A 26,400-nucleotide genomic window follows, 5' to 3' on the forward strand; every position below is an offset into this window, starting at 1 on the left:
CCTCGTCCCATTGGACGGCCCGGCCCGCCCTCGCCCAATGGGAAGGAGGGATGCTTCCAGGAGGGGCGGAGCCCCGAGCGAGCGGCTCTGGGAGCTCGCCGGGAGAAGTCGAGAGCGAGGAGACAGGAGTGAGGTTGCCACAGCGCCCCCTTCAGGACTGGAGGAGAGGGGCGGCGGTGTCGGCCCGCTGTCCCTCCGGCGGGACTGCGTGGTCAAGGCCGGGGTCCTGCGACCACGACGCAGCGGCTGGCTGCGAAGCACTGGAGACACAGGCCTGGGGGCGGCAGGGTCCAGCTGACACCCCGCAGCCTAGCAAAGTCGCGGGGGTGGGGGACAGAAACGCAGGAGCGCCGCCAAAAAGTTTGTGCGATGGGCATCTATGTCGGTTCGCTGGACCCCAAAGGAAGCACGGTCGCCTGTAGGGGGGCGGGGCGGCGCGCAAGCCGTGTCGGGGGACGCGGCTGTTCCGCGGGAGGGCCGGGACGCTAGGCCCCTTCCAGATCTCAGCGGTACGCAGAGTGCGCGTGCTTAGGGCTGGGGGACCCGTGCCTGGGGAAGAAATTTGAACTTGGCTCTCCAGGCAACATGGCCTGGAAGGAAGGGTATCTGGCTTTCATCAAGCTTATCTAGGTATATTCTACGTACACTAAAACACACCGGTTGTAAACGTACAGTCTGACGCATCTCGACAAGCGCGTGTGTGTACCCAGTTGTCACTTACCAATATGCCCAATACCGCAATCAGGATTTGAAGCATTTCTTCATCTCCAAACGGTCCCTTATGCTCCTTTATATTTAATCCCCCACGCCCACCCCTGCCCCCCACGATCACCCATCTGCTTTCTGCGACTCTAGATTTCCTGTCCACTGCATTTACGGGGCTCCGGCTGCTCACCGGGACAGAAGGGCAATAGTGCAAACCCAAAGGCAGGGAGGCCCCTTACGCTGCTCGGGCCTAATACAGGCATAAGAGCCATGGATCTGGTTAGGGCACTAGCCTAGGACTGGAGAGGAGCAGACGGATTAGGGATGGACCTGGAGAGTCCCGTGGGGTACGCAGGAGAGAGTGGAGGGACACCCAGGCTGGGGGAGGTTGTGGTACCAGCACAGGGGAAAAAACGGAGCAGCCTCAGGGGGAGTCTGGGGAAGACTGAGCGGGTGGCGCCATCTGTCTCCATGGGAAACTCCAGCAGTGACCAGAAATAGGAGTCAGCAGCAGATAGGGCGTCGTGGAGCCTTCCTCCAGGGAGGACACAGCAGGAGAAAAGGAGACTAACACAGGCCCCAGGAAACAGCAACATGAACAAGGGTGAGAGAAGAGAGAGGGAGCAGAGCCCACAGAAGAGGCAGAGGAGAGGTTATCAGAGAGATAACAGGAGGCCAGGAGGGTCTGCGATGTGAGGGAGGAGCAGGTTCCGAGGAGGGACCAGTCAGTGATCTCAGGGGGCAGAAGGAGGGCACAAGTACAAAGAACTGAAATGAGTCAGTGGATCGTAGTGGTTGGTGAGCTCGGCCAGAGGAGCCTCAGTTAGATTGGGGTCTGGGTGGAATTGACGGGAAGCAGCAGGAGGGGCGGAAAGGTGGAGGCAGCTGCTTCATACTCTTCTTCATAGAGCTCAGCCTTAAACAGAGGAGATCAGAACATGGGCCGAAGACATTGGTGAAGGAAGAGTATTCTTTTTCCTTTTTTTGTAGGCTCCATGCCCAGTGTGAGCCCAACGAGGGGCTTGAACTCACGAGCCTGAGATCGAGACCTGAGCTGAGATCCAAAGTCAGATGCTTACCCGACTGAGCCACCCAGGTGTCCCAAAAGAGAGCTATTTTTTAAGATGGAAAGAGTGTGTGTCTGTTTGTAACTTTCAGAGAAAGAATCGTTAAGAGCTGGAGGGATTAAAACCACAAAGAAAGAGGAGAGGAAGATCTCAGGGAGAACATGAAGGGGAGGGCCAGAGGCACAGATGCAAACAGGAGGGGGCTCCTGGCTGCTTGGGGGTGGTGGGGAAGGAGGAAAAGGTGAGTGATGTGTAAGTGAAGATGTACGTAGGAGGGCAAGCGTGGATTCGGAGCCTTGAGGAGAGGATTTGGAAAAGCCGGAGAAATGAGTAAGGAAACTCAAAGACAGCATGTCAAGCAGACCTGAAGACCCAGTTGAAGTTGGAGATCCTACTCCTGGAAGAGCCCTGATCTGCACACTTTAGGGTCTGTTTCCAGTACCATCCAGAAGCCTGGGTCTTGCAGTGCAAAAGACAGGTAGTAGGAATTTGTAGGGTGCATGAGGCAGAAGGACAAGGGGACAGAGATGTTGAAGGTACTGGCGGGTGCGTGGTTGAAAGGATAAATCATGGGAGCCAGGCTAGGTAGGTGGGTACTTAATCGGGTCAGAAGAGAGAGGTTAAGGGAGCAGGTGTCGAGGACGTCGGATGAGATTTCAGAGGAGCTGTTGTTCCTGGTGAGGCTGACTTGTCCTCTCTTAATGAACGTCACTTACGAGTCAGGCAGAGGATGGGATGAAAAAAGAAGACTAAGAGCCAGGGGCCCAGTTACTGAGAATGGGGTGGAGGAGCCCCTGAAAACAGCAGTGAGGGGCCGAGAGGGCAGAGTCGGGACGAGTGACCCTCTGGGAGGAGGGGTTTTTGCCCGAAGGTGAAGACAGTAGGACTTGAGACAGTGCCACCCTTGCCCTCTGTCACAATGAGGAACATCCCGTATGTCAGGTGCCTACCGGGGCAAGTGCAAGGCCGACCCCGTCCCTGCCTCCTAGAGACCACGGCTTCGAGAGCAGGGATTTCCCTGAGCTTGGCCCAGCTCCAGCCCCTGAAGACAGACAAACCAGGATGAGCAAGAAGTTAGGGGCCCTGCCCTGGAAACTTCTGGCGTCCCCAGCTATGCTCGATGCATTCTCTGAAGCAGGTTATTTTTCTAGCTGTAGAGCAATGGCTTCAGAAAGGCTACCCTTTATAAATTGCACTTGGCTTCATTTTCACACTCACACGTACCTCTATTTGGGCGTTAAAACGAGCCCGACAGGGTGGGCCTCAAGCCCTTATCACAATTCTGAAAATCGGAAAAGCTCAGAAAAACAAAAGCATCTTAGTAACTCCATTGGTAGCAAACTTGACCTGACCTCTTGGAGGGTGGTTTGGAGCCTTTATTTGTCCCACTCGGCGTGTTTGAGGACAGGGTGGAGCCCAGTGGCTTCACGTGGCATATGGCAGGTGCGCCATCCTCCCTCTGTGGAATCCAACAAGCTGTGAATTCCCAAACACACGTGGCCGCAAGGATTCTGGGCAAGGGATTATGGATCTGTGCAACTCTCCTTTCTAGGTGATAAAGACTCCAGGTCTGAGGGGCGCCTGGTCAGCTTAGCCGGTTGAGCTTGCGACTCTTGCTCTGGGGGCTGGGTGTAGAGAACTTAAAAAATAAAGTCTTTTAAAAAAGAGAGAGCGAGAGAAAGAAACCAAGTCTGAGAATAAATTATACCCCACGGGTTGGCACAGGACTTTGCTCTCATTGGCCAGCAAGTGGCAAGCCAGCAGGTGTGTTAATCACAACAGGAAGTGGTATGATTAATTTTGGTTTTTAGAAATTGCAACTGGTAGCAATAGCAGAGCTGGGTTGGTGGAGCCAAGCCTGGGTGCCCAGTCGAAACCAAAAGCCTTTGTCCTTTGGCCTGTGCCAGTGACCTCCTTGATTGCTCTCCTGTCCTCGGGGTCTCCCCCCATCCCCCATCGATCCCATCGGCAGCGGAGATCCGGCCACCCTGCAGCCTGAGCTGGTCCCCACTAACCTCCATGTCGCCCTTCCCGCAGACGACTCTCAAGCCTTTCTTGCCTACTCAGCTGCACTCCAGGCCACTGGCCACCCATCGTCCTGAAAACTTTACAGGCCCCTGGCTTTTCTGACCTCATTGCCCCTTGCCCTCCTTCTCCCCATGGGGCTCTGTGCTGGCCCCCAGGGCCCCCAGTTCCTCCAGCAGCGGTCCCGAGGTACCAGGCTTCGCGCTCACCTCCCACCATAGTTAACCCCGGGGCCATGCTGCGCCACTCCCGGATTTCTGCTCAGGGCCGCCCTCCTCCCTGAGCCTGATTCCTGTATCCAAATGCCTGCCAGGCCCTGGGCTAACCCCAGTTCCATTTGGAGAGATGAACCTAACTTCTCGGCAAACTGACGCAACGTATAAGCGATATGCGTGATGCCTTCTTTTTCGTTTATTTTACCGTTGCTGTTGGCAAATTAAGCCACTCCTATCCTGTTGCCAGGAATTGAGTCCCTGGGCGTTACAGGCAGTCATTGGGCTGGACAAAGTACTTACAAGCTAGTGGGGTCAGGGCGGAAATAATCAGGCAAATTCACGAATCCCTGTAATAGAAGAGAGGAAGAGTGTCCCGGAAGGAGGGAGCAGTCTGACCCCCAGGACCTGGCGGTACCTGTGTGCTTTCCCTGCCCTTGATCTTTCCCCAAAGGAGAGGGTTCATCATCACAGTAACAGTCCGCAGTACGGCCGGCTTGCCAGCGACTCTGGGTCGCCTTGGTTTTCAGGCAGTGTTCACGGGACCCGCGACGTGCCGGGACTCCAAGCATCCGCTGTTCTGCGTACCTTCCTGGGTGACACGGAGTCACAGCAAAGCAGTCAGGCGGAGACAGTGATCGTGGGGAGAGGAGCCCACCGAGAAACCGGTTGGGCTGGGAGCTGTGTCCGGAACGGGGCAGGAAGGAGCTGTGAAGGCGGTTGCATCGCCCCGTGTCCAGTGGGGGGCAGTGGTGTGCCGACAGTCGCGGGGAGCCGTCCCTGCAGGAAGGGGACCCGGGGAGCCAGCCTCCCAGCATCGTCGCTTCGGGTGCCTTTGGTTACATGTTGCTCAGTCAACACTTCCTTTCGGGAGACAGCCCGGGCGCCTAAGTGTTCGCCAGGAACTTCCCACCCAGTGGAATTGATTAAGGAGGTACTGAGCCCCTGTCCCGTGCCGCGGCAAGCACAGAGCTGAGCGCAGAGGCTTGCACGCTAACGAGAGCAGAGGGGATGGGTAAGGCGAGGTGACAAATAATCAGAGCTGAAGGCAACACGGAAGGAGCCTTTCTGGAGCACTTGCAGCTGCGACCTGAGGCGCACTGGGGAGCCGGGCAGATCTAAGTGTCCCCTCTCCTCCCTGGGGTGTGGGGGCTGGCCGGTCAGAGGTCCAGACCCAATGATAGAAGGTGTGACTGTATAAAATGCCTTAAGCTTGTGTCCCCGTGTGTCAGGGGGAGTAGCCCAGGGCTACCCCGGGGGCCCACATTCAGCACTCCCCGAGCCTGGGGTCCCAAGCCCTGGGAACTGCCTGGGGACAGTAGGATTACCTGGAGGCTGGGAGGGGCAAAGGTAGAGAAGTTCTCTAAGAGACAAAGCTCCTTCCAGGAGCCTGGCTGAAGGGGGGGGGAGGGGTGCAGAGACCACGGCAGGTGTGAGAACCTGCACGCCACCCCCGCGGGTAAGGCACCCCCAGGTGCGTCTCAGAGCTCCTGGAGCCTGTCTCAGGCTGTCCCAGGTGCATCCCACTCCAAGAATGCTGACATTGCCGTCCATTGGGCAGGTAATGATCTCTTTCTCTCTTTTTTTAAGTAGGCTCCACGCCCAGTGTGGGGCTCGAACTCGCTACCCTGAGATCCAGAGTAGCTCGCTCTTCTGACTGAGCCGGCCAGGTGCCCCTCGGCAGGTAATGATCTCTTTCAGATGAAACCGATTTAAGCAGAACGAAAACATCTCAGAAACAACAACGGGGGGGGGGAGGTGTTGAGAGGCAATGACTGAGCCTTGGGGGTGGGAAGAACACCCTCAACGTTGCCCTCTCTGGGGGATGCTGGGTCAGGCCAGGTCAGACCTGCCCCAGCCCTCTGCTGGCTGTTCTAGAGACCGAGGCCAGAGGCCGGCGTCCTCAAGATCCCCAGGCTCCCGGCTTGTCAGTTGCATCTGAAATTGATTGGCATGAGTACACCCAAGTAGCTGGGAAGAAAAGGTCAGAATTTTACTCCTGTGTGCTCCCCACCTGGCGGGTCCCATCAGGGCTCAGGTTCCCCTGCATTGCCTGCAGCCCCGGAGAATGGCCCCATTGTCCGCGAGACAAACCAAAATAGCAGCATCTTCTGTTCCCTGCCTCAGGGAGATTCACTTGAAACCCAGAGTCGCAGATGTGGGGGACAATGGAGGTTGTTGTTGCAAATCAGGGAGCTGGAACAGATGAGACGCAGGTAGTGGGAAAGCAGCCCGCGTGGAGGGTTGGGCCGGCCGGAGAGCCTCCGCAGTAACCCAGTTAGCGCGCCGGCAGGAGTTCTGTTAGTCACTGAAGAAGTGTGGCGGGTCAACGGGACAACCCGGTGGGGGGGGGGGGGGGGTGGAGGGCCTGGGAGGCTGGGGTAACGGCGCTGGGAAGAAAGGCCGGGGAGGTATTTCTAGGCTGGTAAATGTTATTTTTATCGTTTTTTAAATGTGCCGGATTTTTTCCTAACCGTGCCCTGGAGCATTTGGGTGAACTGTGTTTGCATTAATTAATAAATCAGAGGACATCTCCACTCGGCTGCGGGCTGGGCCTCGGAAACCCTCTGGGTGGCCGGGAGGCGGTGACTGCGGACTCCTGACCAGTCCCAGCTGCGGTTCTGTGCTCAGTCGTTCAGTCTGGTCAGTCCACACTCCTGGCGCCTACCTCGTACTCACGTGGGTTTTGTGGGGCAGGGGGGTGGCCCCAGCACGGAAACGTCGGCGTGTGGGCCAGGGCTTGCTGTAATGAGCGGCATGTACCATCAGGTCACACAGTTGTGCTGAGCGGACAAGGCGCACTGGGATGGGAAGCAGGAAAAGCTGCACAGGGGCGCTGGAGTTCGATGATGATAGACGGAAGGGCCAGGTTTTTGGAGGCAGAGGGTGTGAGCAAAGGCACAGAGACAAGCTTTCGGGGAGCAGGTGCAACCCTTCCCCCGGGGGAGGTTGGGGTACCTGGAGTTTGGTGAGCTTGGTAGTAGAGTGGCCCAGCGTGGCCGCCCGGGAGAGAGTGCTGAAGGGGGCAGTGGCCTCGGAGGCGTGGAGGGCAGCGTGCTTCTGTCCCACCCCACCCTGTCTTGACAGTGTCTTTGCTGGAGGAGCTTCGTGTGGGGCCGCGGGGAGCAGGGTGCTGATAACCCCAGCCTTCACTGCAGCAAGGGGGCAGAAAGGGACCCCCGCCGAGGCCAGAGCTCCAGAGGGACAGTGTGAGAAGCTCAGCCCAGGCCCAGGGGAAGTGGAGACTGCCCTGGCCCCTTCCCCATGCAGACCCGGGAGCCTCACCCACAGCACCCTGCTCTCACTCTGGCAGGCACGCTCGGCTCCTCCTAAGACACTCTCCCCCTTCCCACCTCACCCAGCCTTCCAGTCCCCGCCAAAGAGGCAAGGAATAAAGTGTGCAAAGGTGGGTGTTGTGTGTCCCCTTGCATGTGACCAGGTGCAAGGCGGGGGTGTCTAGCCGCTCAGGCTCCTGCTAAGCTTTGCTGGCCTTTTTTTTTTTTTTTTTTTTTTTTAAGATTTATTCATTTATTTGAGAGACAGCATGAGCGGGGAGCGGCAGGCAGAGGGAGAGGGAGAAGCAGATTCCCTACTGAGCAGGGAGCCCGATGTGGGACTCAATCCCAGGACCCTGAGATCATGACCTGAGCCGAAGGCAGTCGCTCAACCGACTGAGCCACTCAGGTGCCCAGCTTTGCTGGCCTTTATGGTCCATCTTCAGGACGTAGGGCTGGGGGTGGGGGGCAGGCGCTGACCTTCGTAACCAAATACCTCGGACTGTCCTGCACAGTGGGTCGGTACTTGCTGATGACCAGCATGATGACACATGGAGAAATTACCCCCACCACAGTTTGTAGGAAGACATTCTTTTTAAATCACTGGCCAGGGGGATTTCTGTATCCCCAGAGACCTCTCAGGCATGTGTGCCAAGATGGATGAGCTGTCGCACGCGTGGGGTCGGGGCTGAGAAACATGTCTGTCTGGGCTTCTAGACCTCCTTTCTTCTGGGGCCGAGTCACCGGCACCTCCCTCCTTCCATTGGGGTTTGATGGCCCCCAGGCTGCCGGCAGTCCCTCCATCCCTTGGCGCAGGGCCGGAATGGCATCTGCACAGACCCAACGGGTCCCTAGAACCCTCTGCACCTTCTGCACCCCGCTCTCCATGCTGCAGCCCCAAGTCACTCCCGCTTCTTCTCTAGTTTCAGAACTGCCCAGTGACGGGCACCTGGTCCGGGTCCCCTGGGCTGCAGGGCTGGGGGCTGAGGGGCCAGCCACCTTCCCCTCGACTCCCTGCTTTCGAAAGCCTCCACATGGTCCTCGAAGCCACTGGGGTTGGAGGCTGGCCCGTGGTCGCGCCAGTCGGAGGGCGCCTCAGTGCGGGGCAGGAAGAGACCGACAGGTCTCAGGCCCCCCACGGGCAGAGGTGGGACGGCTGCTTTGGAAGGGCAAGGAAATGTGGCCAGGCCACGGTACGGCACCCGCAGGGCTTCCCCGCATCCCCTGGAGCGCGCCGGCCCATCTCCCAGCCGTGCTGGGCCCCGAGGCCCAGGCGCAGCCCTGGGCAAGCCCTGACTGCTGCGAGCACAATCAGGCCTGTGGAAGCTGCCTCCCCTCCCTGACCATCATTGCTGCTCTGTCATTTTCTGCCGCAGTCCCAGGGGGCCGGCGCCATCACCTCTCTGGGGGCCGACGCCGAGGCCCAGGGGCTCCAGGGAGAGAGCTGAACCCCTGTGGCCTGTCCCGGTGGTGAGGAAACCTTACAGCTGGTCTGGGCCGGCAGAGCCTTCTCTTGCCGACGTGGGGCCTTTTGGATCAGGGTGTTGGGGAAGCAGCATTTTGGCAAGAGCCTCGGTGGCCGATGCCAGCAGGAGGCTGAAGGCAGATAATTAGACCTGGTAATTGGTTGGCTTTGTGCTTTCTTGCAGGCAGCAGTGACTGTGGCCGGGAGGGAAACACACAGAAGGAAGTTGTTCTCCAGGACCAAGGCTGAGTCGTCCCTGTCGGCCTGCCATCCTGTCCCATCTTGCCTGGCGTGTCTGGCTGGCTGGGACCTGCTCGCCCGCACCCCACGCTGCCCCCCAGCACAGCCATGTCGCTTTCCCCGCCCTGCAGGTCTGTGCCCACCCATGTCCTGGCTGAGCCTGGGACCAGACGGCTTCGCGCTCCGGATTCCAGGGTCCTCTGTAGCTGGGCTTACCCCCCTCTGGCTCCTCCAAGAAGAGCTTCGGCGGGGTCTGTGGCAGAGGCCTTCAGGGAAGGCTTTAGTTTCTGGGCCAAGCTGACTCATCATTTCCCCCAGAGAAGTTTGCTCTCTGGGCGGTTTCCAGGCCCCCGTCCCTCCAGACCAGATGGCTCAGATGAGGTCTCCATGTGCACCTTGCGGCCCTTTGTGGGCACATGTTCTGGATTTGTCCCAACCTGAGCCTCTGATTCACCAGGACGTTCTGGGAAGTCCTCAGCACTTGAGTCCACCTTGGCCCGTCAGCATAGAAGCTGCGAGTCACATTTCCAGCTTTTGCGGGGAGCCCATTGATTCTAGGCCCAGACACAGAAGTGTGTGGTCCCGGGGACTGAAGTTGGACCTCGGGCTGGGGCTCCAGCAGCTGGTACTGCCTTTAGAGGGGCTGGTCACTCAGACTCCATCAGAGGAGGGACCGTTTTGCGTTTTTTTTTTTTTTTTAAGATTTGTTTATTTTGGAGAGCGAGAGCACGAGCAGGAGGGGCAGAAGGAGAGGGAGGGACAATCCCAAGCAGACTCCGCGCTCAGCGTGGAGCCCAGTGTGGGGCTCGATCTCACGACCCCAAGATCACGACCTGAGCTGAAACCAAGAGTCAGACGTTTAATCCGACTGCGCCACCCAGGTGCCCCAGAGGATGGACTGTTTTGCGGCTGTTTAGGGTCTTGGGAAAAGCAGAGGAAGGAGCTCCTGCCCAGGTAGACCTGGAAAGTGTCAGCTCAGTGGACAGCCTTCTGTGGCCTCCCCCCTTCCCAGCTGTCTGGTGCTTCCTCAGTAGAGAGTTGGTGAGCACATACTGGGTGCTGGACGCAGGACCTTCGAGGGAACCCCTGACCGGTGTCTGAGGTGGGGGGGCATTCAGGACCACAGCGCCCACCCAACGGACCTGGGAGCCGGACGGCCCCTGTGCCCTTTGGGGAAATCACTCGGCCCCCACAGGCATCCGATTCCTCCTGCACAGAATGAGAACAGGCTACCTTCCTCCATACTTTGTGAGGACTGGGCTGGCGAACTGATCCGAATTGCCCAGAACTGGGCCGGGGGCAGTGAGGCGGTGCCCAGTTGAGAGGTTTAGGAGGACGGATGGGATGAAGGGCTCGAGAGGCGTCCTGGGGTCCTGGGGCTGGACGTGCGCGGCCAGGAGCGCTGCGTCTGAGGCTGGGGTCCCCTCCTGTGCATATTTAACCTTGAACAGTTAGGCCTTGGCTGCTTCCTTTGTCAAGTGGGGATCAGACTTTCCCTTCCAGCCTTATCCGGAGAAAGCAACACTTGCATCTACTGTGTTCCAGGCACAGTTGTAGTCTAAGGATTGAGAAAGAACATATGTAAAAAGTGTTTCTATTAAAATAATCACCTTGGGGCGCCTGGGTGGCTCAGTCGGTTGGGCGTCTGCCCTCGGCTCAGGTCATGATCTCAGGGTCCTGGGATCGAGCCCTGCCATCGGGCTCCCTGCTCGGCGGGAAGCCTGCTTCTCCCTCTCCCACTCCCCCTGCTTGTGTTCCTCTCTCGCTGTGTCTCTGTCTGTCAAATACATGAAATCTTTAAAAAAATAATCACCTTGTCACCTGCGCAGTGCAACCCCTGGGTGACTGTGACTCTCTGCTCTGCCCCGCGCCCCTGGCCGCGGCCAGCGGAATGGGGGTGACAGAGGCAGGCACTCTGGTCTGGCTTCAGGCTTGCAGGTACCCCTGGGGTGCTGCTCTGCCCCTTGAGGATTCACCGCGTTTCCACGCTATTTAGGTCCGGATTACTAAAACCTCTTGCCCCCATGGGAGGCTGGTGATGTCCTCAGAGGAGGGCCTGGGAGCCCCAAGGAGCACGGAAAGCCTCGCTGAGGCTCTTAGGGGAGGGGACGCAGGAACGAGGTGCTCCGAGGGGTTGAGCGAACAGTCCCCAGAGCACCCTCCAGCCCAGCCCCTCAGTGCAGGTCCCCCTGCACACAGCCGGCTTGTAGGGGGGTGGGGGAGGAGGGTTCACACAGGGCGGGGTGGCCCAAGCGTCAGCTGGTTGCTTGCTCACCCTCGCGGGCTGCCCTCACACATCCCGGAGAAGCTTCTGGGCACCGTCTGAGGCTTGCCACCGAGATTCCAGGCCAGCCGTCCTGGCAACAGTGTGCGGGAGGAGTAAGTCTGCCGCAGAGCCTGTTTGGGAGCCGGGCCGATGCTAACGGGATTACCAACCGCCACCCCGAGGTCGGGCAGGACGTTGTGAAATGACATTTCAAGGGCCCCACCGCAGAGGGTAAGAGAGCGCGTGGGTGGACTTGGCGGCAAGTGAGGACCCTGGGGAAGGTGATCCGTTGCCCTGGCTCTTGGTTAGTCTCCCTGCAGAACAGAAGCACTGACCAGCCCAGCCCTGGGCAGCTGTGGACAGGACAGAGGGTCCCCTGGCAGGTTGGCGGGGCTAGTCTGGGCCTGGACCCACCCCTGGGGCCAGAAAGTGAGTCCCTGCCCTCTTGTCAGCCTCTCCCAGGCCTCTAAACCCCCTCAGTGGGTGCAGGGAAACAGCTGTGGCCTTGGGGTCCACACTCCCCGTTTGGAGGCCCTTCCTGGTCCTTGAACTGATCTGAGCCTCACTATTCTCTGCTCCTCTTGCAAAGTTCTTGTGAGTTGAAACAATGCACGTGGAAATTCTTTGTGAACTGCAAAATGCTTGGGACGCCTGGGTGGCTCCGTCAGTTGGGCGTCTGCCTTCAGCTCAGGTCATGATCCCGGGGTCCTGGGATCGAGCCCCGCATCGGGCGCCTGGCTCAGCAGGGAGCCTGCTTCTCCCTCTACCGCTCCCCCTGCTTGTGCTTGCTCTCTCTGTGTCAAATAAAGAAATAAAATCTTAAAAAACAACTGCACAAAGTGCTTTTTAAATGGAAGGAATTGCTCCCAGGCACAGGATTGAAGGCCCTGAGGGCAAGAGTTGCTGTCTGCAGGCTTTGGGGTCCGACTCTGGCCCCTGGAGGCTAGAGCACTTGCCCTGCACTCTTGAGAGGAGACCACGTGGGAAACGAGCATCCCCCTTCTCCCTGGTGGCCTGGGTCCCAGGGAAAGGAGCTGGCAAAGGTCCCAGAGCCGACTGGTTTTGCTGTCAGGAGGGTTCACCTGTGGTCTTGGGACAGCCCCGAGGCTCCCCAGTGCAGGACGGGGCGGGGGGGGGGTTGTTTTCCGCAGGATTTGTGTTTAGAACACGACAGTGTCTTTACCTTTTATCTAGCAAGAGTGAGTAATCTATTTGGGATATTTAACAAAAACCAGACATTACCTCACTGGTGTCTTATCCAAAGCTGCTCCAGTGATTTGGGGTCTTTTCCCGTGTTAAGCAGTATAGGGAGAATGCCACAGACTTGCTCCGAGTCAAGGGAATTACACAACACACACATTTGAGAAGCCCTATCCTAGTATTTGTATTCAAGCCTTTTTCCCCTCCAGTAAACATCTGTTTCTTTTTTTTAAGAAACTTTTTAAAAAATTTATTTATTTGACAGAGAGAGACACAGCGAGAGAGGGAACACAAGCAGGGGGAGTGGGAGAGGGAGAAGCCGGCCCTCCGTGGAGCAGGGAGCCCGATGTGGGGCTCGATCCCAGGACCCTGGGGTCGTGACCTGAGCCGAAGGCAGACACTCACCGATGGAGCCACCCAGGCGCCCCGAAGGCTACTTTCTAACAGAAGTGTCAGGAGAATAGCAGCTCAAGTGGCCGCAGGTGGCTCGTGTGTCCCTCCAGGTGTAGAAAGGCTGCTGGTTCCTGGAAAAGAGCACCTGTTGGGTTGGAGGTGGAATCACCCCAGGTCGTCCTCACCTAGAAGGACAGCTCTCGTCACCCCAGGCCAGGCAGTGGGACATGTGTCTGGCAGCAGAAAAATTAAAGCCCAGTGAGAAACCTCCATGTATCCCCGGTCACTACGTAGTAGGTGATATGAGGGGTAAGTGTGAATTTTGATAGGTGCCATCATGGTGTGGTAACTACGAAGTGTCCACCGCTCTACCAGTGTTACTGAGGTATGTGGGAGGGACATGACCTACTGTCTGCGATTAGCGGCGGGCGCCCGGCTGGTCCAGGCAGAGGCGCGGGTGACTCCTGACCGTGGGGTCGTGAGTTTGAGCCCCACGTTGGGTGTAGAGATGACTTAAAAATAAAATAATAGGTAAAATATGTTAGTAGAAACATAAGAAAGAAAAAAGAGGTAAAGCACGTGAGACAAAACCTTTTAACATTTGAGTCTGGGTAATGGATGATATGGTTTCATTTTACTGTTTTCTCAACTTGTGTGGTTGATCGAACATTTTCATAATTAGAAGAAAAATTAAAGACACCGTGAATAGTGTTAAAAGACAAGCCACAGAAGGGAGAAGATATTTAGAACACATGTAACTGACAAGGGATTTCTACCCAAAACGTATAAACAACTCCCGCAAATCAGTTAAAAAAGAAAAAAACAAAAACCCTACCAACCACACAGGAAAAAAAGGTAGATTTAAAAAAGGCAATTTCAGGGGCCCCTGGGTGGCTCAGTTGGTTAAACATCTGACTCTTGATTTTGGCTCGGGTCCTGGTCTCAGGGTCGTGAGATCAAGCCCCGCCTGGGGCTCCGTGCTGAGCGTGGAGCCTGCTTAACATTCTCTCTCTCTCTCAAAAAAAGTAAACAAATAAAATTTTAAAATAAATAAACCAATTTCATTCCCAGAAGGAGAAATTTGAATGGCCTATGTCCACCCTCCCAGGTGATCAGGAAAATGCAAAGTAGAGAATAAGACAGTTATGCCCATAATATTGGCAAGGATTTGAAAGTCTGGGAATATCAAGTATTGGGGGAGATGTAGAGTTTAAAACATATTCTCAGAAAGCAACTTGGCAGTATCTGTTAGAAGCATGTATCTCCTACAACCCAGGAGTCTACTTCTGAGCGTACATCCCTCAAAAAGTCTTGGGCAGGGGCGCCTGGCTGGCTCAGTTGTAAGAATGTGCAGCTCTTGGTCTTGGGGTTGTGAGTTCAAGCTCCACGTTGGGTGTAGAGATTACTAAAAATAAATAAATAAAAAAGTCTTGTGCTGGTGCACAACATAGATTTGGATCACACAGTAGATGCCTATTACTGCATTGTTTATAATTGCTGAAACCCCCTGAAATGGAGAAATAATTAATGACATATTCATATAAGGACATACTATATAGAAGTTAAAATAAATACAATACATATTAATATATTATGTATAATTACGGATGAATTTCCAAAACGTAAGATGAATATTGAATGAAATCAAAGAAAATTGCAAAGGGGTATGTATGTTATTTTACCGTGTATTTAAACAATTTAAAATCCCTACATAATATGTTTGGGTCTCTCTCTCTATATATGTCATAAGAGTACAAAAAATAATTAGAAGGGCCACAGAGCAATAGGACGATAGAGCTCATCTCCAGGGAAGGAGAGAAGGAAATGGGAATGACCTCAGTCTTATCTGTAATGTTTGTTCTTTCTTGATGGAAAAATGTTTTTAAAAGAATCGGAAACAAATACGTGGAAAGAGTGACATTTGAATATCTAAGTAGTAGGTACTGGGCGTTTATTATCAGGCATACCTAGTTGCATTGTGCTTCACGGATACTGTGTTTTTTTTACAAATTGATGGTTCAAAACTTCAGGAGAGGAAGTCGCTGCCGATGGGGAGGAAAGAGCAGGAGAACTAGAATCAGGAGTGGAGCCTGAGGATGGGACTGACGGGCTGCAATCTCATGATGAAACCTGAATGGATGCTCAAAGAAAGTGGTATCCTTCCTTCTTTTCTTTTCTTTTCTTCTCTTCTCTTCTCTTCTCTTCTCTCCTCTTCTTTCTTTCTTTCTTTCTTTCTTTCTTTCTTTCTTTCTTTCTTTCTTTCTTTCTTTCTTTCTTTCTTTCTTTCACAGAGAGAGAGACAGTGAGAGAGGGAACACGAGCAGGGGGAGTGGGAGAGGGAGAAGCAGGCTTCCCGCGGAGTAGGGATCCCGATGCGGGGCTCGATCATGACCTGAGCTGAAGACAGATGCTCAACTGACTGAGCCACCCAGACGTCCCTAAAATAAATAAATCTTTTTTTTAATATTTTATTTTATTTATTTATTTGGGAGAGAGAGAGAGAGCACAAGATGGGGAAGGGTCAGAGGGAGAAGCAGATTCCCTGCCGAGCAGGGAGCCCGATGTGAGACTCAATCCCAGGACTCCGGGACCATGACCCGAGCTGAAGGCAGTTGCTCAACCAACTGAGCCACCCAGGTGCCCCTAAAATAAATAAATCTTAAAAAAATACATATAAAATGCAAGTAAATAGCTCTTGTTATTTGATATGAATATTAACTACCAGTGGTAAAAATGAGATTTTGGAACACTAGGCAGGCACACTTTGATTTCTTGTCTGTTCATTTTTTAAGTAGGCTCAACGCCCAATGTGGGGCTTGAACCCACGGCCTTGAGATGGAGTCACGCCCTACTGACAGAGGCAACCAGGCGCCGGAGGCAGGCAGACGTTGAGAGGAGAGTTCGAGCACGTTCCCTCCCAGAAGCAGCACCGTGTGTCCTGCCACATTTTGCGAACTAGTAGAGGGCAGAGACCAAAGGAACATGGAGCGTGATGTTCTCTGCATGAAGAGCAATGAAGAGCAGACACAAGCCCTGAGAGCAGAAACTGTGGACCAGAAGTTTCTACGGAGGCAGCGGCTGACCCATGGCGCCGAGACAATGCGCGGATGCTCAGGAGCCGGCCCCAGCCTCTCGCCCCGAGGAGGAGGAGGAGGACGGCTGGGTTATCAGACGCTCGGCTCCAGACCTGTGTTGTGACAACAGGAGTCTCCTGACTGCTCAGGAATTCACTGTTGATCCTTTTGTCCTCCCTGATCCGCTTCCCACCTGCTTCTGCATCTCTACCCACAAGGAGTCAGGCGGCCCGGGCTCTCCCATTGTCTCCTGCCACCGCCTTGGCTCGGACCGCTCCTCGGTGAGGAGGGGACCCCAGCGTAGGTCCTGTCCCTTCCCTGTCACCTTATTCCTTCCTTGCCCATTCTGTCCGAGTGCCTTGGGCAGCAACCCCCCCAGCAGCCCGGCTGGTCCCCGGGGCTGGATGCCACGTGCTACTCCATAAATGATTAGCTGTGATCATTGTAAAAGCAAGGAGCTCTGTAAGCAGAAACACAGAGCAGAGAGGGGTCTGAACACACACAGACACACACACACACACACACACACAGGATGAGTTTTCTCAGCGATTCATTATGTGATTTTCTCCTGGTGGGAGCTTTTGCAGTCACGCAGGGTGGTGGCCGGGGCGGTGGCCGGCTCGGTCCCTAGATGCCTGCTTGAGCAAGGGGCTGGCGGTAGAGGACTTCTCCTGCTTACGGAAGCGGCAAGGGAACTGTGGGTTCCTTCCCAGGAGCTGGTGTGAGTGCAGTGGGGGCAATGAGTGGCTCCAGCCTTGCGCGCCCTCCCCGGCGGCCCACCCAGCACGCCCGGTGAATGCGGGTCAGGGAGTACTATTTTGAGTGCTCGGAGAGGGACAGGAGGCTGCAGGAGACACCAGCCTGCGCGTGGGGGGCCGAGGGGACAAAGCACCATCAAGGCTGCTCACTGACCCCTGCACTCGCTGCATCCCTCCAGGGCTCTCTGTCTCTGCCAAGAGGAAGCTGCCAAGACAAAGAGGTGCCCATGGAGCCAACTTCTATTTCCAGCCTGGGAGTGACCCTGGCGGGCAGCCTTGAGCAGGTCACAAGCCCTCCCAGGGTAATCACATCGGATTCCATCCTAGGTCCAGGAACTCCTGTGAAAATGGATAAATTGAGATTTTAAAGGGCCCTGAGATCTCAGAAGAGATAAATGAACAATGTTTGGGGCCAATGTTCTGGGCTGCCCTTGAAGTCTGGCCCTCCACGCACCGGCCATGTTCCCTCCTGACTCAAAGTGTAGAATACACTTAAGCCCAGTGATGGGGGCACCTGGGGGGCTCAGTCGGTTAGGAGTCTGCCTTCGGCTCAGGTCATGATCCGGAGGTCCTGGGATTGAGTCCTGCGCCGGGCTCCCTGCTCGGCGGGGAGTCTGCCTCTCCATCTCCCTCTGTGCTCCTCCCCCACCCCATACTTGTGAGCTCTCTCTCTCGAATAAATAAAGAAGATCTTTAAAAAAAAAAAAAAAAGATTAGTCATGAAAATAGCTAACATTGATTAAATATTGACTACGTGCTGGGCACTTTAGTTTAATACTCAGGCAACCTTAATGAGAGACAGTGGAAGAAACGGAAGTCCAGAGAGGTTAAGTAACTTTCCTGTGGTCACAGAGTCAAGAAGCCACGGCCAATATCTGAACTCTGGCTTCCTGAGCCCAGGGTCAGCCCTTATCCACGACATCGGAGCGTATTTACCGGGCAACCTGTCGTTAGTGAGCACTTGCTGTATGCCATGCTGAGCTGGGTGTGAGATTCAGAGCTGTATAAATAGGAGGCAGGCAAAGGCTGGGTTCCAAACTGGGGATATCGAGGGGCTCCCGGCCAGCTCCGTCGGTGGAGCGTGCGACTCTTGGTCTCGGGGTCCTGAGCTCAAGCCCCACTTTGGGCACAGGGCTTACTTAAAAAACCAGAGACAGAGCAGAGAGAAGAAAATGAAGAGGAGGGGGAAAACGCACCCTTGAAATGACAGCAATTATTGGCAATTTGCAACTGATTACTTCGTTGTTAATTGCTACTTGTCAATCAGTACTCTTTGGAAGACTAATAAATTGTTTAAAATGCAAAATAATGTAAATTTTCATCTTGGTGGGAGCTGGATATGCAGTTAGAGGGAACCAGCGTGGGGGCACGATGTCTAAAACGCCCCTCCCTTTATTAGCTTGGGCTGCTTTCTGGAGTGAGGGGCTCCAGCCACGGGAGGTTTGATGCCCAGACTGGAGTCTGCTGCAGCCCGAGGACCCCTGGGTCAGTGTGACTGCAGATGCCAATGGACCTGGCTGCTTGTGGAGAGAGCACCATCTGGGAGGTGTGTGACTTCTAGGCTCTAAACAGCCTGACTCCTGACGGTGCAGGAGAGACGTTAGGGTTCGAAGCCGACGGCCAAGAAAGAATTCTTGAGACGTCTTCGGTGCAAATAGGTGGTTTTATTAAAGCTCGGGGACAGGATCCATGGGCAGAAAGAGCTGCTCTGCGGTTGTGAGGAGTGACTGATTCTATACTTTCAAGTTGGGAGGGGGTTAGGGAGAGTGTAAGTCTCTATGGAATTTGGAAGCAAGGTTTCCAGGACCTTGTGGGGCTGGTTGTTAGGAAAAAGTCATTTTTTACTGTCTAGTAAAACCTGAGTCATGAAACCCTTCAGGTGTATATCGGTGGGTCATATGCTTGGGGATGATTGCCAACATGTACCTTGTGGGGCAGAGATAACGGAAGTTTCCAAAGGAATCTTTCTGTGTTAAAGTAGACTTACAGGATCCTGGAGGTCAGGCTAAGGTTGCCCTTTGCCCTTAGCCAAGTATTAACATCGAGGCAGCTGAGCGCCCAGGAGAAGGTCACCCTGCCTGTTTCAAGGACTCATCAGTGGGCTGTAGGCAGTAAGGAAATCTAAGTTTTTTTCTGCCTTTGTTTCCCACATCACTAACCCACTCGGAGTTTGGAAGCAAACCCACCCTGGGAGAGGTAACTTGGAAGCTGACACTTCAGAGGGGTCCCAGTGTGAGTGGGCAGGCCCTCACTCCCGTGGCTCCAGGGGCTCCTGCCGAGGGTGGGGTCCCTGCACAGGATGCAAGTACTTCTGACCATCAGTAGCTTTGGCTTAAGAAAATTCTGGCTCCAGTGGAGGGGGGGGTGGGGATTGATCTTGTTTGTTCTTTTTGTTCTTCTTGGTTGAGTTCCCAGTGTGGATCCTGCAGGCATTCCGTCCTCCGTGTCCGAACCACCCAGGCTAGGTCCTCGCTGGGCTGGGGGTCGCCTGTGGAGCCCTGACTCGTCCCCGCCCAGGGAAGCCGACATGCTGCTGGAGGTGACCTGGGGCCTTTGAGGTTCCTGCAGAGCCCCGCTCTCTGGGGCGTTCCAGGTCCACAGACAGCTCTTTAGAAAGGACTGGAAGGAGGGGGTGGAGAGACTCCGAGCCTTGAAATCCGGCCTGTGGTTGTTTTTCCTCTAAACCCGAATGGCTCTCCGCCCAGCACCTGGCCCTGGGCGCCCTTCCAGTCCCGCAGTGGCCCAGGAGGAGCAGCTGCGGGGTGGGGCTGGCTGCGCACCTCCAGGCTCCGTCCCCTGATTCGGAAGCTCTCCAGGCCTGGTGTGGAGCCAGCCCCGGCCTCGTGAACTCCTCCCCCGCTCGCTCCCTTCGTGCAGCCACGTGAGCTGGCCACGGCCACAGCTGAGCCCCCATCTTCAGTTTCCCAGTTCCCTTCCTAAGGATTCCCACCCGGCTGTGCACACAGGGTGCCTCAGACGAGTGCTACTGACAGGGGCGGGGTGGGGTGGGGAGGCTGCTTTAAATCCAGCATTATGGGGCGAGCACCGGAATCCTCGTCCCGATTCCGAACTTCTCCGATGCCTGCTAAGGAGCCCAGTGTGCCCAGCCACCCCCGGGTCTCTGGCCCGTTGCTGCCGGTCACGCCCACTGGAACAAAGACACAGGGTGTGTGCGGGCGCCTCGGTGTGAGGCTTTGGCCTCAGCCAGCTTGCCACAGGCTCTCTTGTGACTCCCCCCATCCCTGGCCCCTCTTGACCATCTGGTCACCCCTCTTCTATCTGGTGGGGGCAGTCTCTCCCCTGCATTAAAGCCTGAGGCCCAGGGCCAGGGTTCAAACAGCACCATGGGTTAGCTTGGGGGAGCCCCCCGGCTTCCCACCCAGGAGCCCCAGCGCGAGGGGACCAGACCACCCCTGGTCAGCTCCTGTATTTCCAGGCTGAGCGAAAACGTTTGACCGCGACCTCATCTTGGGACTCCAGCGGCTTCAGTCATGACAGTGTAGTGAACCGGATGTCTTCCTTGGAGTTGCTTTGTTCCTGACAAGCATAGATGCCAACGTTTGCTGTAGGCGTCCCGTGCACCCAGAGCTACGCCAAGTGCTTCCTGCATATTATCTCATTTAACCCTCCCTATGACTCCAGAGGGAAGGTTTGCTTATCACCCCAATTTTACTGAGGAGCTGACTGAGACCAGAGAGGGTGAGTAACTTGTCTAAGATTGCACAGCAGTGTGTGGCAGAGCTAAAAGTCTGACTAAGGGACGAGTCCTAACAGCCACCCTGGGCTGGGGCTCTTACCATCTCTCGTATGGATGACCTTCCTTTGTCCTAGACGAAAGCCTTTACATTTTACCAAATCTGGGTCTTGTGGTCATTGATCTAGCACAGGGGTCAGCAAACAGTGTATGGGCCAGATCTAGTCGCAGCCTGTTTTTGTAAGGCCTGGTTTTTCACAATTTTTTAAAAAATATTTTTTACTTATTCACACGTGCGCACACACTAGAGCATGAGCAGGGGGTTGGGAAGGGGAATGGGGGGAAACAGTCTCCCCACTGAGCGGGGAGCCCAATGCAGTGCTCCATCCCAGGACCCTGGGATCATGACCTGAGCCGAAGGCAGACGCTTAACCAACTGAGCCCCGTGGTTTTTCACACCTTTAAAGGGTTGTTAACACACACACACACACACACACACAGACACTGAATGCTATACTTAAAATGGTTCAGATGGTAACAGAGTTTTTTCTGGCTGGACCTTTGAATGCTTTAAAAAAAATTGTAGTGAAAACATAACATGGAATTCACCATCTTAACCATTTTTAAGTGTACGGTTCAGTAATGCAGCATTTTTACGTTGTTAAAAAATGGGTCTCCAGGATTTTTTTGTCTTGTGAAACTGAAACTCAATACCCATTACACAACGATTCTCAACCTCTCCCCAGTCCCTGGCAACCACCCTTCTACCCTCTGTTTCTAGAAATCTGCTTTAGAGACCCCGCTCGTATGAGTGGAATGCACTGTGTTTGCCCTTTTATGGCGGGTGCATATCCCTGAGCGCAATGTCCTCGTGTTTCTCCCCGGTTCCAACACACGTAACACGTGACAGGATAGGCTTGTCTTCCTTTTAAGGCCTGAGTAATATTCCACTGGGTGTAGATAGTACACTGTGCCTGTTGATCCACTGATGGACACGTGGGTTGTTTCTACCTCTGGGAATAATATTGCCCTGGATATGGGTGTGCAGATATCTCTTTGAGATCACGCTCCTGTTCTTTTGGATGGAAGTGGATACATTTTTAACTTTTTGAAGAACCGCCATACTGTTTTCCACAGTGGCAGCACCCATTTTAGAATCCCACCTACAGTGCACCAGATTCCAACTTCTCCACATCCTTGCCAACACTCACGGTTTACTGTTTTTTTATTTGTTTCCTTTTGATCGTGACCCTCCCAGCGGGTGTGAGGTGATACCTCACTGTGGTTTTTGATTTCTGTTTCTCTGATAATTAGTGATGTTGAGCATATGCATGTTGGCCATGTATCTCATCGTGGGAGAAAAGTCTATGCAAGCCCTTTGCCTATTTTTTAATTGGGTTGATTTTTTATGTTGTTGAGTTGCAGAAGCTCTTTACATAGCCTGGACACTAACCCCTTATCAGACAAGTGACTTGCAGATATTCTCTCTCATTTCAAAGATTGCCTTTTAAATCTGCCGATGGTATCCTTTGATGCACAGAAGTTCTAAAGCTTCCCATTTGTCTACTTGTGTTCTTGTCACCCCCTGTGCTTTTGGTGTCACATCTGAGAAATCTTCACAAATCCAATGTCACAAAGCTTTTCTCTGTGTTTTCTTCCAGGGGCTTTATAGTTTGGGGTCTTACGCTTAAGTCTTAAATCTATTTTGAGTTAATTTTTGTATATGGTGTAAGGTAAGGGTCCACTTTGATTCTTTTGTGTGGATATCTAGGGACTGGGGACTCTCCTTTCTCTTGGGGGAAGAGAGTAAATTTTATGTTATGTGGACCTGAACCAATTTTTTTTGAAAAGTAAAGAGGAAGAAGAAGAGGGAGGAGAAGAAGAAGGGGCAACAGAGATGATATTTGGCCCACAAATCCTAAACGATTTGCCACTTGGGACCTGGCCCTTTCCGAGAAGACTGTTGACCCACGAGCTGACACCCCACAGCATCCTACTGTGCCCCTCAATGTTGTGTTACTTACTGCTGTATCCACAGTGAGCCCCAGCATGCTGTCTCTGACTTTCTTTGGACCATGTCTCTTCCAAGAGTGGACTTCCCAATTAAAAACTCAATGATTTCATCCAGTGCATGAAGACGGAGGTGCCAGTGGGGATTCGGAAATCCTTGGCTACACCTTTGGGTCCGGGTAAACCTTGGACCAGTTGCCTGGCGGGTTGGCGCGTGGCCTGCTTCCTCACTTTCCTGGCTCTGAAGGAAGGATGAGAAATTTTGGCCTCAGGATGGAGAAAAACAGAAGAGGGGAATCTGACCAAGGTTTCCTGAGATGTTGGCAGGGAGCTCTGAGGCTTCTTCGAAGGAAGAACCGATGTGAATCCCAGGCAACACAAGCATCTTAGCAAGTCTCAGACCTCCCGGTCTTAAGCTCGGGGAAATACCTCTTGTGCCGTTACACCGGACGCGTGAGCGCGTGGCCAACATCCAATCTAACGTCTTGCTGTGTCTCAGCTCTCTACCCAGGTGGTGAACTCCCTGAGGCCGGGTCTGGAGCTCCTGTTTCCCTTCTCTGAGCACCTGGTGGCTCTTTGTATCTGCTTCCTGTCTGACTCGCATGTTAGGAGAAGACTCTGGAAGGAAAGAGGCCTCTGGAAGAGTCTCTTAGGGAGTGAGGGCCTTCTCTCTGCCCCCAGAACGATCTTGGGGCCCCAGCTAGCTGGGAGGACCGCACTGCCTCGGGTTGGGGTGTGGGGGGGCCCAGGCCTGATCACCCAGGTGTTTCCTCCCCTGCCTCCAGAAGTCAAACACTTTAGCACGCCCACATCTTCAGCATCCGACCCCCCCCCCCCCGTCAGTGCTCAGGGAAATAGCACGAGGGTTCATTCCTTCTGGGCGACTCAGAGAATTCTGTCAGCCAACCCCTCTTGCCCTCTTGCCGTCTTGCCGTTTCCCTGTGAGGGAGGCCTTGGATGCTCGGGGAGGCAGCCCCAGGGGGCAGGGAGGCCCAGAGGCCTGCAGCTTGGACCTGACCCCCAAGGGGCCAGGGTGGGGCTGGAGCTGGGGTGGGGGTGGCTCTGCATGAGAAGCCAGCTCTAGGACACTCTCACCATCAAGCTGCCTTTCAGCCAGTCCCCTGGGGCCGCCCCCCTTCATCGTGTTGATTGGAGATTGTGTCTCTGAATAGAGCTTAATGTCCTTGGAAATTGTTCTTTTTCTCTTTTAAAAAAAATGTCTCCTGCCTTCTCCATTTGGTTTAGGTTGTCACTGTGTGTCACTGTGTCCCTAACTGTCGAAGGTGGATAATTGCTCCCGCCCCTTCCCCCCCTCCCCCCACCGAGGATGGGAATGTCATCACCATCACCAATGGTCTGCTCTGAGGCCAAACTGGGGCTGGGTGGGAGGGAGGGAGGGGAGTCTCTGGGGGATGAGCCCTGGGAGACGTTTTCTCTCTGGTCCCGCTGTTGGAGGGGAGCCTGGGGGGAGGCGGGGAAGGGTGCGTGGGCCAGGGCGTCCAGAGGAGAGCAGAAGAGGTGGTGAGGCTGAGGGAGCAGGGGAGCTAGGAATCCACCTGGGGGATGGGATGGCTGGGGAGGGGGGCAGGAGGAGAACCGGGGACCGGAAGCTAGGTGGGGAGGAGGCCTCGAAGCCCAGGGCTCACTGCTCGCTGGGCAGCTATGTGCTTCAGCCTGTCCTCTGACACAGGACCAGGACAGGATCTGGAGACATGCCCGGCACAATGCAAATACACCGCTTTGTCTTCGTCCAGCAGAGAGGAGTTGGAGGGGCCGGGCGAAGGACTCCTCTCATGTGAGAAAGAGTCAACACGCTGGTGAGTTCCCCGCCCTCCAAGAGCCCCAGGCCTGTAGGAAGGGGAGGGGCCAGCACCCTGGTCCACCCCACCTTAAGCCAAACAGCAGAACACCCAGCCCTGTTACGCAAGAGTGGATAAATACTCATACACCTGTACGAGGAAGTGTTTCACAGATTATACCATTTAATCTCAATAACCCCAAGGTCTAGGTGCCCCAATAAACAAATGAGAAATGAAGAAGACAAACGGAGGGGTGCAGAGGTGGCCAGGGGTCACAGGACCAGAGAGGGGCTGACAGCCCAGCAGTGCTTGGCGTCCAGGGACAGAGGCTTTGTGGGACGAAGCGATGTGTCTGCCGGGCACCAAGACCAGGGCTTGTCCCCGCTCCCTAATCCCATCTGGGGCCCAGAAACTGGGAACGCCCGTGCCTACAAATACTCATGCACCTCAGGAGTATTTTCTGATTCAGCTGGCATCCCTCGCCCGTGCCCTCCCTTCCCCTGCTGCCCCCTCCCCCTCTCCCTCTCCAAGAAGGTATAGATTCATTATGTGATGTACCGGGTATCTGCCTGCCTAGCATAGTGCAAGCATCGTTCTAGACACTGGGCTTGAGAGTGTACCGAGCAGATAGAAATCTCTGCCTCGATGGGGCTGGCCCTCACTCCAGCCAGGGCACGGATGGTTGTCTGAGAGGCCAGGTTTCCCACTGAGCCTTGTCAGTGCTGTGCGGATTGGAGGGTTTGGGGGAGGCTGGAGTGGACCCTCCTTCCCCAGCTTTGCCGGCTCACATGCCCGTGGCTGCTGGCGTGGGCTCAACTGTGGTCTGCTGTGGCCTCCTCCCCTTCCCGTGGCTTGCACCCCAGGAGGGGCTTCTAAGCCAGGCTGGGCCAGCTGGTGTGGAATTGAGACTAAGAATCTCCTATGGCCGACCTCTTGACCACGTGAAAAATTATGCTAAGGCATTATCATCAAGTGATTATTTAATTCTGTGACTCTGCACACAGAGCAAGAAAAGTAGAGTGGACGTGGAAGCAGAGATGAGACGCGGAGAGACACTCCCGACTCCTTCCAGCCCCTGATTTCAGCCACGGTTTCGGTGACTTGTCCTTCCCTGCGTGAGCTGGCTCGAGTTGGCTTCTGCTACTTATAACCATTTCATTCGCACCTTCAATGTGAACAAAAACTTTCTGTTAAGGGCAGAAGCGGCAGGCCTCGAGCTGCCTCGATATTATCAGGTCTGGGAGTGACAGTCAAACGGGGCTGGAGACCAGGGCTCACTGGGGGTGCTCCCCTGCCCCCCCACCCCCCCTCCCAGGCCCCGGAATGTAAACGATCGGGATACATACAGAGTGTGACCTTCCCCTAAATCTACTCTTTGTATCGGATCAAATGGTGTGAACCACGCGCACTTTCCCCCTTGCTCTCAGCCCTGGTAGGGAGTAAACACTGTGGTAAAAGCAAAAGAAGGAAAAAGATGAACTCCCTTCTAAACTGTGGGTGCGGGGCGCCTGGGGGGCTCAGTCATTAAGCATCTGCCTTCGGCTCAAGTCATGATCTCAGGGTCCTGGGATCGAACCCCACATCGGGCTCCCTGCTCGGGGGGAGTCTGCTTCTCCCTCTGCCTCTGCTGCTCCCCAGCTCGTGTGCACTCTCTCTCTAAGTAAAATCTTAAAAAAAAAAAAAAAAGATGAATGGTGGGTCCAGCAACAGAATGGTCATCAGCATTGATCACCTCAAGATCACTGCAGGCTTAGCAAGAATCAGCTGCTGGGTCACGGACTTTTTGGAAAGGACAAGTGCGGTCCATTGAAAGGGGTTGCGCATCAGCCACAGAAAGCTTCTGGTTTCAAGGCCTGCCTGCCTCCCACCCGCCCTCCAGGCCCCAGTGTTTCCTGGGAAGCCTTCCCCGAGGTTAGGTTGGGGAGCTCCTCTCTGTTAGAGAACGTTCCTCCAGTACACATCTCATTGTTTAAATGGCCCGTAAGTTCAGAGAGTAGAGATCTTGTATCTAGCTCCATACCTGGCACGGTGGATGTGTAATACATATTTATTCAACAAAGTACTGACTTTAGGCATTAATTTAGTACTACCTACAAAGTCTCCGTACCTAAACTTGTACAGGTGAACATATGTTCTGTGCTTCATCACACTATGAGGGAGATTCACGTATGTGTGTTTAAAAGGCAGAGAGAGCAGATAGGACTCAGGTGCCCTAGG

General features: G+C 54.6%; 1 long non-coding RNA gene across 1 annotated transcript; it reads left to right on the forward strand.

Annotated features, from left to right (window-relative positions):
* The first annotated feature begins 1 nt into the window (after position 1).
* LOC135364749 (uncharacterized) lies at positions 2-17,956 on the forward strand. Its single transcript, XR_010412386.1, has 4 exons — positions 2-4,943; positions 5,603-5,693; positions 8,934-11,486; positions 15,641-17,956. It is a non-coding gene; the product is annotated as an uncharacterized LOC135364749 (long non-coding RNA).
* The last annotated feature ends 8,444 nt before the right edge of the window (positions 17,957-26,400 follow it).

This window comes from Mirounga angustirostris, unplaced genomic scaffold, assembly GCF_029215605.1.
Source record: "Mirounga angustirostris isolate CCGP_5_RB_7025 unplaced genomic scaffold, mMirAng1.0.hap1 SCAF_6, whole genome shotgun sequence".
Classification (NCBI taxonomy): domain Eukaryota; kingdom Metazoa; phylum Chordata; class Mammalia; order Carnivora; family Phocidae; genus Mirounga; species Mirounga angustirostris.